Genomic DNA, 26,971 nt, shown 5'->3' on the forward strand with positions numbered 1-26,971 from the left:
CTTTAGGTAGCCCATGCTAGGAATTTTGATTTTGGCATGACTAGGACTTTCGGCCATAGTAGCTATTGAGGGTTTAGGTTTGTGATTCATGTTAAATTGGATGATAGGAAGAAAATCGGCTTGTGTATGTGTAGTTGCGAATGTGAATTTAGGTAACATTTCTTGTAACATTGGCATTTTAAAAGTGATGGAATGGGGATTTTAGCTTGATAAGATTTTGTTAAGGATGAATGAAAAAAAATGTGTATTCGGCTAGGGATGATATGATTGATTGGTGAAGTGGCTAATAGGATTTTTAATGAAATTATGCCAAGGCGAATGTATCATGAAGTAAATAAAATGCTAAATCGCATTATGTGCTTATACGTATAATCGGCTAGGGAGGTTTGATATGAAGCTTTGATAAGTTTGAGAGATGAATGACCGAATGAGCAATAGGTTATGTATGGATGAATTTTATGCATATGTTTGTGTGTAGCATTAGTAATTTAATGGCATTCGACATTGTTTAATTAAAATTTGAAATGAATGCTTGGAAGATTAAATAGGTCGCTCTAATGACCAAATATGCTAAAAGCTAAAATATGGACAAATGATCTGAATGAATTGGTTTTTGAATTGTATATGGTAGCCGTATGTATGTGTTTGATTGAGAAGTAAATTTGTTTGAATTAGCTCAAGAGCTTAGAGGACCAAAGTTGGATAAAGGGAAGGAAAAAGTGATCGAATAGCCGTCGAAATCGTTCGACAACATCCGAGGTAAGTCTTCGAGTAATGACCCTACTTGAATTATATTGAAATGATTTGTCATATTATGGCGGATAGCCGAATGTGCGTAGGGACTACGTTATAAAGTCAATTGAAATCATGCTCTTCGTGTGTAGCTATTGAGCCGAAATTGGAAAGGTTTGATAAATGTTTTGTGTTTGAGCCTTAGTAACGAAAATGAAATATGGATGTGTCATGATTATTGATATATGTGTGCATGAGCATTTGAATGATACCCGGGCTAAGTCCCGAAGGCATTTATGCTAGTGATTATATCCGGGCTAAGACCCGAAGGCATTTGTGCGAGTTGTTATATCCGGGCTAAGACCCGAAGGCATTCGTGCGAGTTGTTATATCTGGGCTAAGACCCGAAGGCATTTGTGCGAGTTGTTATATCCGGGCTAAGACCCAAAGGCATTTGTGCGAGTTGCTCTACCCGGGTTAAGACCCGAAGGCAATTGTGCTTGTGGTTATATCCGGCTAAATTCCGAAGAAACTTGGTTTGAAGGTGAGCGTTTTGTGCTGTAATAAATTCAATTAATACGCTCGAAAAAAACCAAACGATAAGGTATGTTTGCATGTGCATCGGAAAAGTCGATTCGTTTGAAATAGTATTCGTTCAATCGACTAACGAACTTTCGGCTCTTAGATAGGTTGATACCTTGTGTGTGTATATGTTGATGAAGTGTGAAGTAAGTATGAAGTAAGTATGATTATGAGAATGTGTATTAATAAAGTGATTCATTTAGCTATGTGAACGTAATACTTTAGTCAAAGCCGATTTCATTACTTGAAACTTACTAAGCATTAAAATGCTTACCCCGTTGCTTTGGCTCTTTGTTTTCTAGATTTTGTTTGTTAGCTATCGGATTCGGGATCATCGAAGTCGAAGTCATCCACACTATCAAAGCCCTTTTGGTACTCTTTTAGTTGAACTCTGGATATGGCATGTATAGGACTACCCTTTGTTGTTTTTCAAGTACTTTTTGTGATGTATGTGTGTACAGCCATGCGAAAATGGCTCGTAGAAGTCGAGTATGGCATTAGACCATTTGTGTTTATGTATATATATATGGTTTCATGATGTGACTATGGACTGGAATGGAAGTGCTGGGCAAATGATCAGCCATTGGAATGGCTAAATATGATCATATGTGGACCTATGTATGACAGAACTCTAGTTGGTCCATGGAAACCACGAAGTAGGTAAAGTTTACCTTGAAAACAGATGCTGACAGCAGCAGTGGTGTGGATTTGAAAAATCACTACAATTTTTAGAACTGGAATTAAATAGTGAATAAATTATGTAATCGAACCTTTATGAATCTATTTTCATATGAAAGTAACGAAACGATCATATGAATAGTATATTAAGAGATATTAAAGTTCTCGTGAAACAGGGCCAGAACGGTTTCTGGATCCCCTGTTTCGACTTTGAAAATTTACCATAAATTATACAGAGACAATTAGAAGTCATTCCTTATATGTATAGATTCCCCTTTGAGTCTAGTTTCATTAGAAACAAACGGCATGAGTATTGAAGCTCTGTATAGGGAGATATCTAAGTCGTAATACATGAAGGTCAGAGTAGTCAAACCCAGAATCAGGGGAGACTTTAACTAATAAACTGTACCAATTGGCCTGACCAAAAATCCTAGAAATAAATCCAAAGATGGATATATGAGTCTAATTTCAGGGAAAATTTACGGAATCAGTTTTCGATTTTTGGAACTCGAGATATGATTTTTGAGGCGACAGTGACGCAGTTAGCCAGCCTGTCTGGAATTTTTTTTTTAAATGGACTGTGAAAACAAAGTAATTAAGTCTGTTAGCACCTCGCGTTCGACTCCGGCAACGGTATCGGGTACGGGGTGTTACAATTTTATTGGTATCAGAGCTACAGTTTAGTCGATTCTAGGACTACCGTAATACGTTTGGGTCTAGCTATACATGCCATTATGTGATTAATTGATAGTGTGGTGATTTCTGACAGTTGAATTTGTGTTTATTTATAGTAATGGATCCCGATCCCAACCGAGCGATAGCTGATGATGTGGAGAGTGTGGCGCTTGCTCCCTTTGAGGGACAGCCGGCGGACTCTCAACCTATTGCTAGCAATCCGAATGATGAGGCTAGGCAAGCTTTTTATAGCGTGATGAATGATTGGTTCAACCAATACATTCGAACTAATACTGGTGCTCCACAACCTCCATTCCCACTAATACAACCCTCGCACCTACAATACCTCCGATGGCCGACCAAATAAGGTCAAATAAGCCCCAGCTGATGAATCCGAAAACATGGGGCTACTGAATTTAAAGCTACGGATAGCGACGATGCCGAGCAAGCTGAATTTTGGTTGGACAACACTATCCGGCACTTCGATGAGCTATCTTGTACACCGATGAATGCCTAAAGTGTACTATCTCCTTGCTACGATTACGCCTACTATTGGTGGAGTACTCGACTTCACAGTGCCCGAGAGCAAGTAACTTGGGAGTTTTTCCAAACCGAGTTTGGAAAAAGTATATCGATCGAGATTTGTTGATCAAAAGCGGAAGGAATTCCTTGAGCTTAAGCAAGGTTCTATGTCGATTCTCGATTCTGAGCGAAAATTTGTTAGACTTAGTAGATACGCTTGGGAATGTGTTTCCTCAGAGGCTATCATGTGTAAACGCTTGAGGATGGGCTGAATGAAGATATAAAAATGTTCATTGGCATTCTTGAAAAGCGAGAGTTCGTAGTACTTGTCGAGCGAGCTTGTAAAGTCAAGAGCTTAGAAAAGAAAAACAAAAAGTTGATGTGGGAACTGGAGAGTTTCGTAAAAGATCCTCGGAAAGTCTCTTCAACAGCATCGAAGAAATTTCGAGATGATGTGGGCGGTCTAGAGGCACTTGGGCCTTTTAGACGAGATCGTGATCGACCCCACAATGGGTACACGAGGCACTTGATCGCCAAAGTTGGGAATGAGCGTCGAGACGAGCGAGTGTCGACATTGTGGTAAATGGCATTCGGGGCTCAGAGGTTCCATGACCGCTCTCGCTATAAGTGTGGATCACCGACCACTTTATCAAGGATTGCCCGAGGTTGCTGAACAAAATGTAAGTCGAGTGGGAAACCAGGTGCTACTACTACTCGGGTAGACCGTCTAGAAACACGGCAATGCTAGTGGCGGTCGAGAGGGATCTAGAGGTGCTACAACCAGATCTCGAGGCTCGTCGCTGCTAGAGCTTATGCTATACGTGCCGCGAGGATGCTTCTTCGCTGATGTTATTACAGTACTTTTACTCTCTTTGATACTAATGTAATTGCTTTGATTGACCCCTGGTTCTACTCATTCTTATATATGTGAAACATTAGCATCCATAAAGACTTTACCTATTGAGTCTCTCGAGTTCGTAATTCGGTGTCAAATCCCTTGGGTCGTTACGTGCTTGTCGACAAAGTGTGTAAGAAATGTCCCTAGTAATTCGAGGTTCTGTTTTCCGCGGACTTGATGCTTCTGCCGTTTGATGAATTTGATGTTATTCTCGATTTGGATTGGTTGACCGTGCATGATGCAGTTGTGAATTGCAAAAGCAAGACTATTGATTTGAGGTGCGCAAATAACAAGATAATCCGAGTTGAGTCTACGGACTTGAATGGGTTGCCAGCTGTAATACCCTCAATGTTGGCTCAAAAATATGTAAGAAAGGGGTATGAAGCATACCTTGCGTATGTACTTGATAACAAGGAATTAGAAAAGAAACTTGAATCGGTACCAGTAATTTGTGAATACCCGGATGTTTTTCCCGAAGAATTACCGAGTTTACCACCTGTTCGGGAAATAGAGTTTGGCATCGAACTGGTACCTGGGACCACACCGATTTCGATAGCTCCGTATCGTATGGCACCAACGGAATTAAAGGAGTTGAAAGCTCAGTTGCAAGAGTTGGTGGATAGAGGTTTTGCTCGCCCGAGTTTTTCACCTTGGGGTGCACCAGTGTTGTTTGTGAAAAAGAAGGACGGAACCATGAGGTTGTGCATCGACTATCGTCAGCTTAATAAAGTGACAATAAAGAACTAATATCCGTTACCGCCTATCGATGATTTGTTCGATCAACTGAAAGGAGCCTCTGTGTTCTCAAAAATAGATTTGAGATCGGGCTATTATCAGTTGCGAATTTGAGATTCGGACATACCCAAAACTGCCTTCAGAACGAGATATGGTCACTACGAGTTCTTAGTGATGCCGTTTGGGCTCACTAATGCCCATACGGTATTTATGGATTTGATGAATCGGATCTTCAGACCATATTTGGATCGGTTCGTAGTTGTGTTCATTGATGACATCTTGGTCTATTCAAGAGATGAGACCGAACATTCTGAGCACCTGAGATTAGTGTTACAAATTTTACGGGATAAGCGGTTATATGCCAAGTTCAAGAAATGTGAGTTTTGGTTACGAGAGTTAGCTTTTGGGTCATGTAGTATCTGTATCGAGCATTCGAGTTGATCCGAGCAAAATTTCAGCCATACTTAACTGGAAGCCTCCAAGAAATATTACCGAAGTTCGGAGCTTCCTAGGGCTCGCCGGTTATTACCGACGATTTGTAAAAGGTTTCTCGATAATAGCCACACCAATGAGGAAGCTACTTCAAAAGGATGTTAAGTTCGAATGGACAGAGAAATGTCAGAAAAGTTTCGATCAACTGAAAACTTATTTGACTGAAGCTCTAATTTTAGTGCAACCCGAATCAGGCAAAGAGTTTGTCATTTATAGTGACGCATCCCTACTTGGGTTGGGTTGCGTATTGATGCAAGAAGGTCGAGTTGTGGCCTATGCGTCGAGACAATTGAAGCCACACGAAAGAAATTATCCGACCCATGATCTCGAACTAGCCACCATCGTATTTGCTTTGAAAATATGGCGACATTATTTGTTTGGTGAGAAGTACCATATATTTTCGGATCACAAAAGTCTCAAATATTTGATGACTCAACGAGACTTGAATCTACGACAAAGGCGTTGGCTTGAGTTGTTGAAAGATTATGAGCTTGTCATTAATTATCACCCGGGGAAGGCTAATGTGGTTGCGGACGCCTTAAGCCCGAAATCACTTTTTTGCTTTATGACGATGAATGTACACTTGTCTGCATTCTACCCGACAATGTGTTAGTAGTGAATTAAAAGCCAAACCATTATTGATTCATCAAATTCGTGAAGCTCGAGAAAGTCGATGATGAATTGGTTGCAAAACGGCCGAGTGTGTTCGAACAAGGAATCGAGTTTCAAATTGATGATAATGATTGTTTGAGGTTCGAAGTCGTTTGTGTGTTCCAAGGAATTCGGAACTCATTTCGATGATTCTGAACGAAGCCCATTGTAGCCGAATGTCAATTCACCCGGGGAGTACGAAAATGTACAACGATTTGAAACGTCGGTTTTGGTGGCATGGTATGAAACGAGACATCTCCGACTTTGTTTCGAGATGTTTAATATGTCAACAAGTGAAAGCGGAACATCAAGTGCCTTCAGGATTACTTCAGCTGATCACGATACCCGAGTGGAAATGGGATCGAGTCACAATAGACTTTGTGTCTGGACTGCCATTGTCAGCAAGTAAGAAAGATGCGATTTGGGTTGTTGTTGATGGGCTGACTAAGTCGGCTCACTTTATCCCCGTCGTCACGGATTTTTCATTGGATAAACTAGCTGAATTGTACGTTTCTCGGTTGTGAGATTACACGGGTACCGATTTACATTGTGTCGGATAGAGATCCGAGATTCACCTCGCGATTTTGGAAGAAATTACAAGAAGCTTTGGATACCAAGCTGCATTTTAGCACCGCTTTTCATCCACAAACCGATGGTCAATCTGAGCGGGTAATTCAGATACTTGAGGATATGTTGAGATGTTGCGTCCTTGAGTTTAATGGTTCATGGGAACGATATTTACCTTTGATTGAATTCGCCACAACAATAGTTTTCAATCAAGTATTAAGATGGCACCTTACGAGGCTTTGTACGGGCATAAATGCCGTACACCATTGTTTTGGACCGAGCTCGGTGAAAGCAAAATTTTCGAGTGGATTTGATTAAAGATGCTGAATGAGAAAGTAAAAGTAATCCGTGAAAGTCGAAGATAGCCTCCGATCGTCAGAAGTCGTACGCGGATCTGAAACGAAAAGACATTGAGTATCAGGTGGGAGATAAAGTGTTTCTTAAAGTTTCGCCTTGGAAAAAGATACTCAGATTTGGCCGTAAAGGCAAATTGAGTCCGAGGTTCATCGAGCCATATGAAGTATCCGAACGAGTCGGTCCACTTGCATTTTGATTGATTTTGCCTCCTGAACTTGAAAAGATTCATGACGTCTTTCATGTTTCGATGCTTCGACGTTATAGATCTGATCCATCGCACATATTAATCCATCAGAGGTTGGAATTCAACCCGATATGAGTTATGAAGAAGAACCGATTCGTATCCTAGCTCGTGAAGTGAAAGAGTTGCGAAACAAAAGGGTTCCATTAGTGAAAGTGTTATGGCTCAAACACGGGATGAAAGAAGCTACTTGGGAACCCGAGAACTCTATGAAAGAGCGATACCCAAACCTATTTACCAGTAAGATTTTCGGGACGAAAATTTCTAAAGAGGGGAGAGTTGTGACACCTTAAAACGACCCTAGTCGGAATGTGGTTTCGGGACCACAAAACCGAGGCATAAAAATAATTTAATATTCATTTTGATGCCTATAATATGTGTTAATTGTGTGTGACATTTTTGATGTTTTGATTTAGAGTTATAAATGTGAATTTCACTAAAAAGGACCTAGTAGTAAACTTTGAAAGTAGGATAGGAAATGTGTGATGACTAATTGAATCATGCATGCAAAACAATGGTTTTGCATGTCAAATACCCTTCTTTTTATAAGTGGTGGCGGCCATGATGGTCACATATATATAATATGTATTAAATCTTAATTAAATGACTATTATTTTATGCAAAAGAAAGGAAATAAATAAAAGAAAGAAAAGAAAAGGGTAATGAAAACAAAGCTTGTATCCTTTGTTCTAGCTTGGCCGAAACTTAAAGGAAGAAAGGGATATAGCATTCGTTTGTCTTAAGCTCAAAACAAGGTTAGTAATTCATGTTAGATTTTGGAATTTTAGCTTAATTTAAGTTAATTACTAAGTTCTTTATTTAGCCTATGTTAAAATTTTGGACTTGGGTGGTGAATGAAGCATTCGGCCATGGTTGTTAGTGAAGAAATTTGATTACCTTCTTCATGTTTTAATGAGTAAATGTGATATGGGTGTTAAGCCGGAATGATGTTTAAGTACGAATGTGTTTGGATGGATGTGCTTATGAGTATGACTTGAGATAAAATGGTGGTAATGTTGTATACACTTGATAAGTATGTTAGATGGTTTGAGATTTGAACTAGTTATCAAGTTCTTTAGATAGCCCATGCTAGGAATTTTGATTTTGGCATGACTAGGACTTTCGGCCATAGTAGCTATTGAGGGTTTAGGTTTGTGATTCATGTTAAATTGGATGATAGGAAGAAAATCGGCTTGTGTATGTGTAGTTGCCGAATGTGAATTTAGGTAACATTTCTTGTAACATTGGCATTTTAAAAGTGATGGAATGAGGATTTCAGCTTGATAAGATTTTGTTAAGGATGAATGAAAAAAAAATGTGTATTCGGCTAGGGATGATACGATTGATTGGTGAAGTGGCTAATAGGGATTTTTAATGAAATTATGCCAAGGCCGAATGTATCATGAAGTAAATAAAATGCTAAATGCGCATTATGTGGTTATCACGATAATCGGCTAGGGAGGTTTGATATGAAGCTTTGATAAGTTTGAGAGATGAATGACCGAATGAGCAATAGGTTATGTATGGATGAATTTTATGCATATGTTTGTGTGTAGCATTAGTAATTTAATGGCATTCGACATTGTTTAATTAAAATTTGAAATGAATGCTTGGAAGATTAAATAGGTCGCTCTAATGACCAAATATGCTAAAAGCTAAAAGATGGATAAATGATACGAATGAATTGGTTTTTGAATTGTATATGGTAGCCGTATGTATGTGTTTGATTGAGAAGTAAATTTGTTTGAATTAGCTCAAGAGCTTAGAGGACCAAAGTTGGATAAAGGGAAGGAAAAAGTGATCGAATAGCCGTCGAAATCGTTCGACAACATCCGAGGTAAGTCTTCGAGTAATGACCCTACTTGAATTATATTGAAATGATTTGTCATATTATGGCGGATAGCCGAATGTGCGTAGGGACTACGTTATAAAGTCAATTGAAATCATGCTCTTTGTGTGTGGCTATTGAGCCGAAATTGGAAAGGTTTGATAAATGTTTTGTGTTTGAGCCTTAGTAACAAAAATGAAATATGGATGTGTCATGATTATTGATATATGTGTGCATGAGCATTTGAATGATACCCGCTAAGTCCCAAGGCATTTATGCTAGTGATTATATCCTGCTAAGACCAAAGGCATTTGTGCGAGTTGTTATATCCGGGCTAAGACCAAGGCATTCGTGCGAAGTTGTTATATCCGGGCTAAGACCAAGGCATTTGTGCGAAGTTGTTATATCCGGCTAAGACCAAGGCATTTGTGCGAGTTGCTATACCCGGTTAAGACCAAGGCAATTGTGCTTGTGGTTATATCCGCTAAATTCAAGAAACTTGGTTTGAAGGTGAGCGTTTTGTGCTGTAATAAATTCAATTAATACGCTCGAAAAAAACCAAACGATAAGGTATGTTTGCATGTGCATCGGAAAAGTCGATTCGTTTGAAATAGTATTCGCTCAATCGACTAACGAACTTTCGGCTCTTAGATAGGTTGATACCTTGTGTGTGTATATGTTGATGAAGTGTGAAGTAAGTATGAAGTAAGTATGATTATGAGAATGTGTATTAATAAACTGATTCATTTAGCTATGTGAACGTAATACTTTAGTCAAAGCCGATTTCATTACTTGAAACTTACTAAGCATTAAAATGCTTACCCCGTTGCTTTGGCTCTTTGTTTTCTAGATTTTGTTTGTTAGCTATCGGATTCGGGATCATCGAAGTCGAAGTCATCCACACTATCAAAGCCCTTTTGGTACTCTTTTAGTTGAACTCTGGATATGGCATGTATAGGACTACCCTTTGTTGTTTTTCAAGTACTTTTTGTGATGTATGTGTGTGCCCATGCGAAAATGGCTCGTAGAAGTGGAGTATGGCATTAGACCATTTGTGTTTATGTATATATATATGGTTTCATGATGTGACTATGGATTGGAATGGAAGTGTTGGGCAAATGATCAGCCATTGGAATGGCTAAATATGATCATATGTGGACCTATGTATGACAGAACTCTAGTTGGTCCATGGAAACCACGAAATAGGTAAAGTTTACCTTGAAAACAGATGCTGACAGCAGCAGTGGTGTGGATTTGAAAAATCACTATAATTTTTAGGACAGGAATTAAATAGTGAATAAATTATGTAATCGAACCTTGATGAATCTATTTTCATATGAAAGTAACGAAACGATCATATGAACAGTATATTAAGAGATATTAAAGTTCTCGTGAAACAGGGCCAGAACGGTTTCTGGATCCCCTGTTTCGACTTTGAAAATTTACCATAAATTATCCAGAGACAATTATAAGTCATGCCTTATATGTATAGATTCCCCTTTGAGTCTAGTTTCATTATAAACAAACGGCATGAGTATTGAAGCTCTGTACAGGGAGATATCCAAGTCGTAATACATGAAGGTCAGAGTAGTCGAACCCAGAATCAGGGGAGACTTTAACTAATAAACTGTACCAATTGGCCTGACCAAAAATCCTAGAAATAAATCCAAAGATGGATATATGAGTCTCATTTCAGAGAAAATTTACGGAATCAGTTTTCGAGTTTTGGAACTCGAGATATGATTTTTGAGGCGACAGTGACGCAGTTAGCCAGCCTGTCTGGAATTTTTTTTTTTAAATGGACTCTGAAAACAAAGTAATTAAGTCTGTTAGCACCTCGCGTTCGACTCCGGCAACGGTATCGGGTACAGGGTGTTACAATTTTATTGGTATCAGAGCTACGGTTTAGTCGATTCTAGGACTACCGTAATACGTTTGGGTCTAGCTATGCATGCCATTATGTGATTAATTGATAGTGTGGTGATTTCTGACAGTTGAATTTGTGTTTATTTATAGTAATGGATCCCGATCCCAACCGAGCGATAGCTGATGATGTGGAGAGTGTGGCACCTGCTCCCGCACAAGGGACAGCGCCGGCGGACTCTCAACCTATTGCTAGCAATCCGAATGATGAGGCTAGGCAAGCTTTTTATAGCGTGATGAATGATTGGTTCAACCAATACATTCGAACTAATACGGCTGTTCCACAACCTCCATTCCCGACTAATACAACCCCCGCACCTACAATACCTCCGGTAACTGACCAAATAAGGTCAAATAAGCCCCCAGTTGACAGAATCCGAAAACATGGGGCTACTGAATTTAAAGCTACGGATAGCGACGATGCCGAGGAAGCTGAATTTTGGTTGGACAACACTATCCAGGTACTCGATGAGCTATCTTGTACACCGATGAATGCCTAAAGTGTACTATCTCCTTGCTACGCGATTACGCCTACTATTGGTGGAGTACTCGACTTCTTGTTGTGCCCGAGAGCAAGTAACTTGGGAGTTTTTCCAAACCGAGTTTGGAAAAAGTATATCGATCGAGATTTGTTGATCAAAAGCGGAAGGAATTTCTTGAGCTTAAGCAAGGTTCTATGTCGACTCTCATCGATTCGAGCGAAAATTTGTTAGACTTAGTAGATACGCTCGGAATGTGTTTCATCCGAGGCTATCATGTGTAAACGCTTGAGGATGGGCTGAATGAAGATATAAAAATGTTCGTTGGCATTCTTGAAATACGAGAGTTCGTAGTACTTGTCGAGCGAGCTTGTAAAGTCAAGAGCTTAGAAAAGAAAAACAAAAAGTTGATGTGGGAACTAGAGAGTTTCGTAAAAGATCCTCGGAAAGTCTCTTCAACAGCATCGAAGAAATTTCGAGATGATGTGGGCGGTCTAGAGGCACTTGGCCTTTTAGACGAGATCGTGATCGACCCCACAATGGTACACGAGGCACTTGATGCCGGTGTTGGGAATGAACGTCGAGATAGAGCGAGTGTCGACATTGTGGTAAATGGCATTCGGGAGTCAGAGGTTCCATGACCGCTCTGCTATAAGTGTGGATCACCGACCACTTTATCAAGGATTGCCCGAGGTTGCTGAACAAAATGTAAGTCGAGTGGGAAACCAAAGCTACTACTACTCGGGGTAGACCGTCTAGAAACACGGGCAATGCTAGTGGCGGTCGAGAGGATCTAGAGGTGCTACAACCAGATCTCGAGGCTCGTATACTGCTAGAGCTTATGCTATACGTGCCATGAGGATGCTTCTTCACTGATGTTATTACCGGTACTTTTACTCTCTTTGATACTAATGTAATTGCTTTGATTGACCCGGTTCTACTCATTCTTATATATGTGAAACCTTAGCATCCAAAGAAGACTTTACCTATTGAGTCTCTTGAGTTCGTAATTCGGTGTCAAATCCTTGGGTCGTTACGTGCTTGTCGACAAAGTGTGTAAGAAATGTCCCTAGTAATTCGAGGTTCTGTTTTCCGGCGGACTTGATGCTTCTGCCGTTTGATGAATTTGATGTTATTCTCGGTTTGGATTGGTTGATCGTGCATGATGCAGTTGTGAATTGCAAAAGCAAGACTATTGATTTGAGGTGCGCAAATAACGAGATAATCCGAGTTGAGTCTACGGACTTGAATGGGTTGCCAGCTGTAATACCCTCAATGTTGGCTCAAAAATATGTAAGAAAGGGGTATGAAGCATACCTTGCGTATGTACTTGATAACAAGGAATTAGAAAAGAAACATGAATCGGTACCAGTAATTTGTGAATACTCGGATGTTTTTCCCGAAGAATTACCGGGTTTACCACCTGTTCGGGAAATAGAGTTTGGCATCGAACTGGTACCTGGGACCACACCGATTTCGATAGCTCCGTATCGTATGGCACCAACGGAATTAAAGGAGTTGAAAGCTCAGTTGCAAGAGTTGGTGGATAGAGGTTTTGCTCGCCCGAGTTTTTCACCTTGGGGTGCACCAATGTTGTTTGTGAAAAAGAAGGATGGAACCATGAGGTTGTGCATCGACTATCGTCAGCTTAATAAAGTGACAATAAAGAACAAATATCCGTTACCGCCTATCGATGATTTGTTCGATCAACTGAAAGGAGCCTCTGTGTTCTCAAAAATAGATTTGAGATCGGGCTATTATCAGTTGCGAATTCGAGATTCGGACATACCCAAAACTGCCTTCAGAACGAGATATGGTCACTACGAGTTCTTAGTGATGCCGTTTGGGCTCACTAATGCCCCTATGGTATTTATGGATTTGATGAATCGGATCTTCAGACCATATTTGGATCGGTTCGTAGTTGTGTTCATTGATGACATCTTGGTCTATTCAAGAGATGAGACCGAACATGCTGAGCACCTGAGATTAGTGTTACAAATTTTACGGGATAAGCAGTTATATGCCAAGTTCAGTAAATGTGAGTTTTGGTTACGAGAAGTTAGCTTTTTGGGTCATGTAATATCTGTATCGAGCATTCGAGTTGATCCGAGCAAAATTTCAGCCATACTTAACTGGAAGCCTCCATGAAATATTACCGAAGTTCGGAGCTTCCTAGGGCTCGCCGGTTATTACCGACGATTTGTAAAAGGTTTCTCGATAATAGCCACACCAATGACGAAGCTACTTCAAAAGGATGTTAAGTTCGAATGGACAGAGAAATGTCAGAAAAGTTTCGATCAACTGAAAACTTATTTGACTGAAGCTCTAATTTTAGTGCAACCCGAATCAGGCAAAGAGTTTGTCATTTATAGTGACGCATCCCTACTTGGGTTGGGTTGCGTATTGATGCAAGAAGGTCGAGTTGTGGCCTATGCGTCGAGACAATTGAAGCCACACGAGAGAAATTATCCGACCCATGATCTCGAACTAGCCACCATCGTATTTGCTTTGAAAATATGGCTACATTATTTGTTTGGTGAGAAGTACCATGTATTTTCGGATCACAAAAGTCTCAAATATTTGATGACTCAACGAGACTTGAATCTGCGACAAAGGCGTTGGCTTGAGTTGTTGAAAGATTATGAGCTTGTCATTAATTATCACCCGGGAAAGGCTAATGTGGTTGCGGACGCCTTAAGCCCGAAATCACTGTTTGCTTTGCGAGCGATGAATGTACACTTGTTTGTTCTACCCGACAATGTGTTAGTAGCTGAATTAAAAGCCAAACCATTATTGATTCATCAAATTCGTGAAGCTCAGAAAGTCGATGATGAATTGGTTGCAAAACGGGCTGAGTGTGTTCCGAACAAGGAATCAGAGTTTCAAATTGATGATGATGATTGTTTGAGGTTCAGAAGTCGTTTGTGTGTTCCAAGGAATTCGGAACTCATTTCGATGATTCTGAACGAAGCCCATTGTAGCCGAATGTCAATTCACCCGGGGAGTACGAAAATGTACAACGATTTGAAACGTCGGTTTTGGTGGCATGGTATGAAACGAGACATCTCCGACTTTGTTTTGAGATGTTTAATATGTCAACAAGTGAAAGCGGAACATCAAGTGCCTTCAGGATTACTTCAGCTGATCACGATACCCGAGTGGAAATAGGATCAAGTCACAATGGACTTTATGTCTGGACTGCCATTGTCAGCAAGTAAGAAAGATGCGATTTGGGTTGTTGTTGATAGACTGACTAAGTCGGCTCACTTTATCCCCGTGCGTACGGATTTTTCATTGGATAAACTAGCTGAATTGTACGTTTCTCGATTGTGAGATTACACGGGTACCGATTTACATTGTGTCGGATAGAGATCCGAGATTCACCTCGCGATTTTGGAAGAAATTACAAGAAACTTTGGGTACCAAGTGCATTTTAGCACCGCTTTTCATCCACAAACCGATGGTCAATCTGGCGGGTAATTCGGATACTTGAGGATATGTTGAGATGTTGCGTCCTTGAATTTAATGGTTCATGGGAACGATATTTACCTTTGATTGAATTCGCCACAACAATAGTTTTCAATCAAGTATTAAGATGGCACCTTACGAGGCTTTGTACGGGCATAAATGCCGTACACCATTGTTTTGGACCGAGCTCGGTGAAAGCAAAATTTTCGAGTGGATTTGATTAAAGATGCTGAATGAAAGTAAAAGTAATCCGTGAAAGTCAGAAGATAGCCTCCGATCGTCAGAAGTCGTACGCGGATCTAAAACGAAAAGACATTGAGTATCAGGTGGGAGATAAAGTGTTTCTTAAAGTTTCGCCTTGGAAAAAGATACTCAGATTTGGCCGTAAAGGCAAATTGAGTCCGAGGTTCATCGAGCCATATGAAGTATCCGAACGAGTCGGTCCAGTTGCATATTGATTGATTTTGCCTCCTGAACTTGAAAAGATTCATGACGTCTTTCATGTTTCGATGCTTCGATGTTATAGATCTGATCCATCGCACATATTAATCCATCAGAGGTTGGAATTCAACCCGATATGAGTTATGAAGAAGAACCGATTCGTATCCTAGCTCGTGAAGTGAAAGAGTTGCGAAACAAAAGGGTTCCATTAGTGAAAGTGTTATGGCTCAAACACGGGATGAAAGAAGCTACTTGGGAACCCGAGAACTCTATGAAAGAGCGATACCCAAACCTATTTACCAGTAAGATTTTCGGGGACGAAAATTTCTAAAGAGGGGGAGAGTTGTGACAGCCTTAAAACGACCCTAGTCGGAATGTGGTTTCGGGACCACAAAACCGAGGCATAAAAATAATTTAATATTCATTTTGATGCCTATAATATGTGTTAATTCGTGTGTGACATTTTTGATGTTTTGATTTAGAGTTATAAATGTGAATTTCACTAAAAGGACCTAGTAGTAAACTTTGAAAGTAGGATAGGAAATGTGTGATGACTAATTGAATCATGCATGCAAAACAATGGTTTTGCATGTCAAATACCCTTCTTTTTATAAGTGGTGGCGGCCATGATGGTCACATATATATAATATGTATTAAATCTTAATTAAATGACTATTATTTTATGCAAAAGAAAGGAAATAAATAAAAGAAAGAAAAAGAAAAAGGGTAATGAAAACAAAGCTTATATCCTTTGTTCTAGCTTGGCCGAAACTTAAAGGAAGAAAGGGATATAGCATTCGGTTGTCTTAAGCTCAAAACAAGGTTAGTAATTCATGTTAGATTTTGGAATTTTAGCTTAATTTAAGTTAATTACTAAGTTCTTTAATTAGCCTATGTTAAAATTTTGGACTTGGGTGGTGAATGAAGCATTCGGCCATGGTTGTTAGTGAAGAAATTTGATTACCTTCTTCATGTTTTAATGAGTAAATGTGATATGGGTGTTAAGCCGGAATGATGTTTAAGTACGAATGTGTTTGGATGGATGTGCTTATGAGTATGACTTGAGATAAAATGGTGGTAATGTTGTATACACTTGATAAGTATGTTAGATGGTTTGAGATTTGAACTAGTTATCAAGTTCTTTAGATAGCCCATGCTAGGAATTTTGATTTTGGCATGACTAGGACTTTCGGCCATAGTAGCTATTGAGGGTTTAGGTTTGTGATTCATGTTAAATTGGATGATAGGAAGAAAATCGGCTTGTGTATGTGTAGTTGCCGAATGTGAATTTAGGTAACATTTCTTGTAACATTGGCATTTTAAAAGTGATGGAATGGGGATTTTAGCTTGATAAGATTTTGTTAAGGATGAATGAAAAAAAATGTGTATTCGGCTAGGGATGATACGATTGATTGGTGAAGTGGCTAATAGGATTTTAATGAAATTATGCCAAGGCCGAATGTATCATGAAGTAAATAAAATGCTAAATGCGCATTATGTGCTTATACGTATAATCGGCTAGGGAGGTTTGATATGAAGCTTTGATAAGTTTGAGAGATGAATGACCGAATGAGCAATAGGTTATGTATGGATGAATTTTATGCATATGTTTGTGTGTAGCATTAGTAATTTAATGGCATTCGACATTGTTTAATTAAAATTTGAAATGAATGCTTGGAAGATTAAATAGGTCGCTCTAATGACCAAATATGCTAAAAGCTAAAAGATGGACAAATGATCTGAATGAATTGGTTTTTGAATTGTATATGGTAGCCGTATGTATGTGTTTGATTGAGAAGTAAATTTGTTTGAATTAGCTCAAGAGCTTAGAGGACCAAAGTTGGATAAAGGGAAGGAAAAAGTGATCGAATAGCCGTCGAAATCGTTCGACAACATCCGAGGTAAGTCTTCGAGTAATGACCCTACTTGAATTATATTGAAATGATTTGTCATATTATGGCGGATAGCCGAATGTGCGTAGGGACTACGTTATAAAGTCAATTGAAATCATGCTCTTCGTGTGTGGCTATTGAGCCAAATTGGAAAGGTTTGATAAATGTTTTGTGTTTGAGCCTTAGTAACGAAAATGAAATATGGATGTGTCATGATTATTGATATATGTGTGCATGAGCATTTGAATGATACCCGGGCTAAGTCCCAAGGCATTTATGCTAGTGATTATATCCGGCTAAGACCAAGGCATTTGTGCGAGTTGTTATATCCGGCTAAGACCAAGGCATTCGTATGAAGTTGTTATATCCGGCTAAGACCAAGGCATTTGTGCGAGTTGTTATATCCGGCTAAGACCAAGGCATTTGTGCGAAGTTGCTATACCCGGGTTAAGACCAAGGCAATTGTGCTTGTGGTTATATCCGCTAAATTCAAGAAACTTGGTTTGAAGGTGAGCGTTTTGTGCTGTAATAAATTCAATTAATACGCTTGAAAAAAAACCAAACGATAAGGTATGTTTGCATGTGCATCGGAAAAGTCGATTCGTTTGAAATAGTATTCGTTCAATCGACTAACGAACTTTCGGCTCTTAGATAGGTTGATACCTTATGTGTGTATATGTTGATGAAGTGTGAAGTAAGTATGAAGTAAGTATGATTATGAGAATGTGTATTAATAAAGTGATTCATTTAGCTATGTGAACGTAATACTTTAGTCAAAGCCGATTTCATTACTTGAAACTTACTAAGCATTAAAATGCTTACCCCGTTGCTTTGGCTCTTTGTTTTCTAGATTTTGTTTGTTAGCTATCGGATTTGGGATCATCGAAGTCGAAGTCATCCACACTATCAATGCCCTTTTGGTACTCTTTTAGTTGAACTCTGGATATGGCATGTATAGGACTACCCTTTGTTGTTTTTCAAGTACTTTTTGTGATGTATGTGTGTACAGCCATGCGAAAATGGCTCATAGAAGTGGAGTATGGCATTAGACCATTTGTGTTTATGTATATATATATGGTTTCATGATGTGACTATGGACTGGAATGGAAGTGTTGGGCAAATGATCAGCCATTGGAATGGCTAAATATGATCATATGTGGACCTATGTATGACAGAACTCTAGTTGGTCCATGGAAACCACGAAATAGGTAAAGTTTACCTTGAAAACAGATGCTGACAGCAGTAGTGGTGTGGATTTGAAAAATCACTACAATTTTTAGGACTGGAATTAAATAGTGAATAAATTATGTAATCGAACCTTGATGAATCTATTTTCATATGAAAGTAACGAAACGATCATATGAACAGTATATTAAGAGATATTAAAGTTCTCGTGAAACAGGGCCAGAACGGTTTCTGGATCCCCTGTTTCGACTTTGAAAATTTACCATAAATTATCCAGAGACAATTAGAAGTCATGCCTTATATGTATAGATTCCCCTTTGAGTCTACTTTCATTAGAAACAAACGGCATGAGTATTGAAGCTCTGTACAGGGAGATATCCAAGTCGTAATACATGAAGGTCAGAGTAGTCGAACCCAGAATCAGGGGAGACTTTAACTAATAAACTGTACCAATTGGCCCGACCAAAAATCCTAGAAATAAATCCAAAGATGGATATATGAGTCTAATTTCAGGGAAAATTTATGGAATCAGTTTTCGAGTTTTGGAACTCGAGATATGATTTTTGAGGCGACAGTGACGCAGTTAGCCAGCCTGTCTGGAATTTTTTTTTTTAAATGGACTGTGAAAACAAAGTAATTAAGTCTGTTAGCACCTCGCGTTCGACTCCGGCAACGGTATCGGGTACGGGGTGTTACAGCGGCTAGGGTTAGGGATTTTTGGGGAGGGAGATGATGAATAATGAGGGGTTTATATAGATTTTGGGGCACATGACCGTGGGACAGGCCCGTGTGCCCTAATTTTTGCCCTTGTGTTTCACGAATTTTGAATTTGGGCGCGTCTGACATTCGGCCCACGCCTGTGTGGCTTTGGGTGTGTAGGCACACACGGCCGTGTCGCACGGTCGTATCTTGCTTCGTTCATTTCTCCCACGCCAATGTACATAGGCCCACGCCAGTGTACATAGGCCCACGCCAGTGTGCATAGGTCCACGCCCGTGTTCGTTTTGACAGTGTCGACCACAGGTAGAGGGCACAGGCGTTCCGCATGTCCGTGTTACATTCTCAATTTCAACCACGATTTCAAGGCACGAGCGTGTCTCATGCCCATGTTGTTTTGGCAGTTTCATCCACGACCAAGTCGCACGATCGTGGCAACTTATCCCATCCCGTGTTGGGGAAAAATCTTACCCTATTTTCACACGGCCGTATCGCACGGTCGTGTCTCCACCTATGATGTAAGCATGGCCTAAGGCACACCCATGTGCCTGGTCGTGTGGATGGGAAAACCCTGTGTTTCAAGACTTAGTTAATAGGTTAGATGTGAAAAACTAGAATTTAACTAAGTCATTATTGTTAATGCTCGGGTTGCCTCCCGAAGCGCGCTTATTTATAGTCTTAAGCTAGACTTACCTCTCTTTTTCATGGTCAAGGTGGTGCGAGGAGTTTACACTCCTCATCCCTGCTATCAACTTTATCAACATAAGGTTTAAGATGAGTATTGTTTACCTTAAAAGTACCAAATTTGGGATGAATTACCTCGACTGTACCATATGGGAAAATACTGAGTACCGTAAGAGGAATTTCTTCATTAGGTTCAGAAGTGGTAATGCGAGGATCTGTTGTATCTAGTAGTACTTTGTCTCCAACCTTAAGTTGATTTGGTGAGGTATTGAGCTCGTCCTGGCTCAGTTTCGATTTATTGGGTGTTCTCGATTTCTGTGTCCGCCATTCATCTAACTCCTCGATTTGTAGCTTTCGTTCTTCATAGATAGGTCCTTTGTTGTTGTTTGAACACGGCTCATATGCATTCTTCGTAACTGTTTCCTGCATAGAGGGTTTCACCACATGATCAGTACTAGTAGAATGATTTATACAACCACCTTCAATTTTCGATGTGTTACTCAAATTACGAGCTTGAAGGGTGATTGTTTCATCTCCCACACGAAGTGTGAGTTCACCTGTGCTAACATCAATAATGGTTCTAGCAGTCGCTAAAAAGGGTTGTCCTAAAATTAAATGTGCATTACTATCCTCTTCCATGTCTAGAACAACAAAGTCTACTGGGTATATAAATTTATCGATCTTAACAAGAACATCTTCAATGATACCCCTAGGAAATCTAATGGTTTTATTGGCCAATTGAAAGCTCATCCTAGTTTGTTTGGGTTTACCAAGACCTAGCTGTTTAAACATTTTATAAGGAATAACATTAATGCTTGCCCCTAAGTCAGCCAATGCATTATGAACATCTAAACTACCAATTAAACAAGGAATCGTAAAACTCCTTGGATCTTTCAATTTGTTGGGTAGCTTATTCTGTAATATGGCTGAGCAATCTGCATTAAATTCCACATGCGACGCCTCATCCAACTTTCATATATTTTTTTTAAGCTCCTTTAAGAATTTGACTGCGTTTGGCATCTGCGAAAGAGCTATAATAAACAGTAAATTAATATGTAACTTTTTTAATAATTTAAGGAATTTACTAAATTGTTCTTCTGTGTGGTCTTTACTTATCGCGTTTGGGTATGGCATACGAGGTTTGTATTCTTTACTTATAGGTTTCTGGTCATTGTGGCCCACCTCACCCTTACCTTTACTTACCACAGTGTCTTGCTTCGATTCTAGTTCAGGTGCAACTAACCCTTCCGCATCTTGAATGGTAATTGCATTGATTTGCTCCCTTGGGTTAGATTCAGTGTTACTCGGCAAACTACCTTGTGGTCATTCAGAAATCAGTTTGGCGAGTTAGCCTATCTGAGTTTCGAGCCCTTGGATTGGTGCTTGTTGATTCTTAAGAACTGTCTCGGTATTCTAGAAACAAGTTTTTGACACCGAGATGAATTTTGTTAACATCTCCTCAAGGTTCGGCTTCTTTTCTTGCTGGTAAGGTGGTTGTTGAAAACCCGGAGGATGTTGTGGCCTTTGATTTCCTTGACTGCCCCTCGAGAAATTGGGATGGTTCCTCCAACCTGCATTATAAGTGTTACTATATGGGTTACTTTGGGGTCTAGAGTTATTTTTACCCATATATTGGACTTGTTCCTCCTCGATGCTAGGGTTGAAGGGTTGATATTCTGTGCATGCTCCTCCTCCATTCGAATCACACCTCATCACTGGATGTACCTGAGTAGAACCACACAAACCGTTAATCTTTTTATTTAAGAGTTCTACTTGGTTAGATAGCATAGTAACCGCGTCGAGGTTGAAAACACCGACTACTTTCGTCGGCTTTGTTCTCATAACTTGCCACTGATAGTTATTCAATGACATCTCCTCAATAAATTCGTAAGCCGCCTCAGGTGTCTTATTATTGATAGTTCCTCTAGCGGCTGTATCAATCATCTGTCAAGTCGAAGGATTCAGGCCATTATGAAACGTTTGAACCTGTAGCCAAAGCAGTAACCCATGGTGAGGGCACTTTCTCAAAAGGTCCTTGTATCTCTCCCATGCATCGTAGAGTGTTTCTAAATCCATCTGCACAAAAGAAGAGATATCATTACGTAATTTGGTTGTTTTAGACAACGGAAAATATTTTAATAAAAATTTTTCAGTCATTTGTTCCCAAGTAGTGATTGACCCTCGTGGTAACGAGTTCAACCATTGTTTAGCCTTATTCCTTAACAAAGGGAAACAACCGAAGGCGAATGACGTCATCAGAAACGCCATTAATTTTAAAGGTATTGCAAAATTCTAGGAAATTTGCCAAGTGAATGTTGGGATCCTCGTCCTGCAAACCATCAAACTGAACAAATTGTTGTATCATTTGAATTGTGTTAGGTTTCAGTTCAAAATTATTTGCAGCAATAGTAGGTCTAACTTCCTGTTAAATTAGGTTTAGCATAATCATATATAGTGCGTGGAGCAGGATTTTGATTTACTAGATCAGCAGCAATTGCAAGAGGTAGCGGATTTTCTTGGTTTTCAGCCATCTCCTTGATTGTGGATGAAGTATCGTCCTCTTGCTCATCCTCTGTGTATCTTAGGCTTCGCCTTATTTCTCTTCAGTTTCTGCGAACTGTGCGGTTGATCTCACCGTCAAAAAGTAGTGGTCCTGACGGGTTTCTACTGGTCATAAACTAGAAAAAACCTATCAGAGGAAAATAAGTGAAGAATTAGAAAAGAAAATAAAAACTTAAATTGCAATAAAAGTAAAATAGCTAAAGTAATAAAAATCGAATGTTCCTAATATCCTAGTTCCCCGGCAACGGTGCCAAAAACTTGATTGCGTGATATTCGTAACAGGTTTTAAACATTTATAAATGAATCATTCTTGAGACTAACTTATTATCACGATTAAGGCAAGTGTACCTATCGAGCAGTAGTATAGCTTAGCAAGACCGGATTGTCGAACCCAAAGGAACTACAACTACTAGTATTTACTTCCTTTTTATTATCTAGCCTAAAAATTAAGAGATTTGGTTATCTAAACTAATTACTAACTAAGAATGCACAAAAAGAAAACTCGGGAAAATACATTTGGGAAAACTCGATTGATTGAGACAATACCTAAGGAAAAATCCACCTAGACTTCACTTGTTATTTGGCTCTGAATCTGACGATTTATTCATTTGACTTGATCCGTAGAAATCCCTAAGTTATATTATTATCTCTCTCGAGACTAATAAAGTCTAACCCTAGGTTGAATAATTGAAATCTCTTTCTAATTAACACCCTAGAATTTCATTAACTCAATCTATGGATTCCCTTATTAGGTTTCACCCTAATCCGGCAAAATCTTGTCACCCTATCTCTAGGCGCGCAATCAACTCCGCTTAATTATGACAATTTTACTCTTAGACAGGGTCTATTCCTCCTCTGAATAAGAGCATTGACTTGAATCAATATCCTGGAATATTAAAACAAGAATTAAAAACACATAATTAAGAACAAGTCAAATATTTATCATACAATTCAGATAATAACAACAAGATCTGTCTTAGGTTTCATTCCCCTTAGGTATTTAGGGGGTTTAGTTCATATTTATGAAAGAAAACATCTCAAAAGCATAAAGATAACAAAACATAAGAAAATCCAAAACTCCTAAAGGAACTTGAAGGGAGATCTCTAGTCTTGATGATGAATCCGGCTCTTGAGATGGATCAATCGGCTTTCCTTGAGTACTTATTTGCTTCCTACTCTGCGTGTCCCTCCTAAGTGCCTCCTCAAGTGTTTAAATAGGCTTTTGAATGCCTAAGAGCCCTAAAAATTGGCCTTTTCCAAATAGGACTAAACTTGAGCTCTGCAGGGACACGCCCGTGTGACACGCCCATGTGCGATTACTCCAGCCCGTGGTCAAGGTCGTTAAATAGGCACAGGCATGTGGTCTACCCGTGTAAGTCGTGCTTCGATCCTGCCAAATTGACACGGCCTTGTGACACGCCCGTGTGAGGAAGTCCAGGCCATGTTGTTTTCCCATGTGGGTCCATTTTCTTCGTTTTCGACCCGTTTCTCACTATTTTTACTCTTCCTATACTCACCTAAGTATAAAACATGAAATTAAAGGATTAAGAGCATCGAATTCTCCAAATCTAAGGAGAAATCATCCGTAAATGCGCTAAGCATGGGATAAAAATATGTATAAATTACGGTTTATCAACACTCTGAACGTTAGTACATCCAGAGGCGGTCACTATCCGAAAAAACAGGTGCAATTTCAATAAAGGGTTTATTGCTATAAATATCATAAGTTGAATCAATTTTCAAAATTTTTATTTTCTGTTGTGCAAGAAAAACATTTTCGAACCAGATTTTTTTCCAATAAGAGAACCATGCCACTTCATCCTAGCCTTCCAATAGGGATAATTACTGCATTCTAACTAACGGATGATTAATCAATTGTTAGAAAATAACACAAGGAATCACCACTAAATACGTTAAGTGTTAGACTCTAATACCAAATATTGAGACCTAAAGTCGTTAATTGCTTGAACTGTCTAAGTAGAATGGAAGTGCCAAACTGTAGTGGCCACTATGGCTTGGCACTACCAAAATTGTGTAAAAAAATAACGAAGAAAAAAAGTTTTTTACGTAGTTCGGTTTCCCTATGTTAACGGAGCTTTGCTTAATGAGTAATTCATTATTTTAAATCCACAATACAATAAGTGAATCACACTGTATCACTCCCTAGGCATAGAGATCTTACCTTTGTAGCTAAGTCTAAAACACTTACCTCTAAATTTTCCCCTTGAGAATTTAGACTATAAACACAAACTGCTTACACTTTAATTGCATTCACATAATATATTCCTCAATTAACAAACAAAGTGCTCTCAATATACTCACTTGCAAAGCCTATACAATCCTCGTAATATATATGTTTTTAGGCTTGCTAACATACTATTGGTTTAATACATTGCATCCTCTTAAAATCAATAGCTACAAAATAGAAAAAGTAATATATTAATAAATTCTAATAAAACATTATCTAAAGGAGATTCGTTCTTCAAGATAAACTTGAATGCAATCCCGAATGATTCTCCATAATCAAAGGGTTGTATATGCTCAATCCGATCCAATCTAATCTACACAAGACAACGAATTGGTTTCCATAATTGGGCTTTTGTATCTTCAAAATATCAACACAGTTATAGCCTAAAGATTTTATTTCAATAAATTGTCAATGCTAAATATGAAAAATTTTGCTGCTCTCTCATAAGGATGAATGATAGTGGTCACTACCAAGTTCGACTCAAAATGTTGTTCCACAACTTGCCTCAACATGTTGTTTGAACAAAAGTTGAATCATTAATCTTAGACAGCCTTGATCCTAACAATACATTTAAACTCGACTCTATTGGCTCCAAACGCAAAACTTAATTTAGTTCGATTGATTCATTCACTAAGTCTTGTTAAAATATGTATTTTTCCTCTCTATACAAAAGAAGATGTAATTATACAAATGCTAAGATTCAAACTACATATTTATTGAATGTAATCTAATTGCATTAACTAATTGGACTTAACTTTAGATTTTTATAGTTACTCATCTAGTATATGATACAGATAATTATTACTTATTTTATGAAAACAAAAGAAATGATCCCATGATTTGAGGGAGAATTTGATATACCAAAATAATTTGTATATAAATATGCCAATCTTCAAGCTGAAGAATGAACACTATCGGGACTAAAATCCAAATCATTTAAATAACCTTTTTCTGCACAAATTAGAGATCCCATTTTCGTCCAGTCATAATCAATAGATAAGCATATATGAATGACATAAATTTAGGCAAATAGAAGCTAACTTTAATACTTATCATTCCCAATCTTCATTTAGAAGATGGCACTAACGAACAAAACAACACTGATGATTCATAGAATTGGAGGCATTACTTTTATACAATCAAACAAACTGAAATGAAGGAAACAATGAAAAAGTAGGACCACATGATCAATAGGAGGAATTGTTTGATAACACTATCTTATTTCATGTGATTGTAAAAGAACTGCCTTCACGTTTTCATCTCGAGCAAGAAACAATGATGAACAAACCGACATACCCACCTTTCTTCCTTGAGAAGCTACATAATTGTCCATGGCTTTACTTGAAAAAAGTTAGACATAATTTGTGAAAACTATAGGGTTTTGAGCTACAAATATAGCAAATGTGCATATTTCTGGTTTATGGAAATAAAGAGTTCATATATTTTTATATTGGATATCCGAACCAATTTGCGTCTTAAATATAGATAATTTTATTTTTAAGATTTTATAAATTTACGATGAGTTGAACCAAGTTTTGAATTATACCATTTTTGCAAATACAATAAAATTCGGATTCGGCTGTCAAAAGACTAGCAATCTTAATTTGTAGGATGATATTTAAACAATTACCTAGATCAATTATTGGGATTATTATACTTCCTAATCTTCGAAAAGAAGATACCACAAACTAGCAAACATCATTTATCATTGATGGAACTTAATACATTATCTTTTTACAATCAAACAAATTAACATGGTCCATATGCATGTTTTTCAAGAAGCATGTAAAATTATAAATGAATTTGATTTATGAAAAAACACAAGTTTTCTTCCCCTTGTCTGACAAGCTATGCTTTTACTTTGTCTACTAAAATATCATTTTCAATATACGTTTGGTAATCTTATGATTTAATACATGAATTTGCGACAATTTAATTTTGTTTCGTGATTTTTAGCTATTTATAAAACTTGCTCTTCTTTATCTTATGTGTTAATTTACTAAATAATCAAACGAGACACAAAATTATTAAAAAGTTAATAATAATTTTATTTTGAGATAAATATCAGATTTATAAATAATTTTAATCCTATTGTTACTTGATACATAAATTTTGATTTGGTGTAATTATACACATGAAACTTAAATTATGGGTCATATATGTTCAAGAAACTGTGATTTTGATTCAATTCTATACATTGAAATAAATGAATGCATACATTTATTTTCATATTGAATTAGTATAATTATCCATGTATGTAATATACCAATGTAAAAATAGTGTTAATTCAATAATATTATTAATGATTTGTGAAAATTAAATTAAATTAAAATTTTATTTATAAAATCGCATAAAAATAAAATTAATGTATAACATAATACATTAGATCAAACTTAATGGTACTTGGTAAGATT

The 26,971-nt window shown here is 38.2% G+C and overlaps 1 non-coding gene across 1 annotated transcript; it reads left to right on the forward strand.

Moving 5' to 3' along the window:
* Nucleotides 1–21,749: 21,749 nt before the first annotated feature.
* On the forward strand, nucleotides 21,750–21,856 carry LOC128289768 (small nucleolar RNA R71). Its single transcript, XR_008279413.1, has one exon. It is a non-coding gene; the product is annotated as a small nucleolar RNA R71 (small nucleolar RNA).
* Nucleotides 21,857–26,971: the final 5,115 nt, after the last annotated feature.

Source organism: Gossypium arboreum, chromosome 2 (genome assembly GCF_025698485.1).
Source record: "Gossypium arboreum isolate Shixiya-1 chromosome 2, ASM2569848v2, whole genome shotgun sequence".
NCBI lineage: Eukaryota > Viridiplantae > Streptophyta > Magnoliopsida > Malvales > Malvaceae > Gossypium > Gossypium arboreum.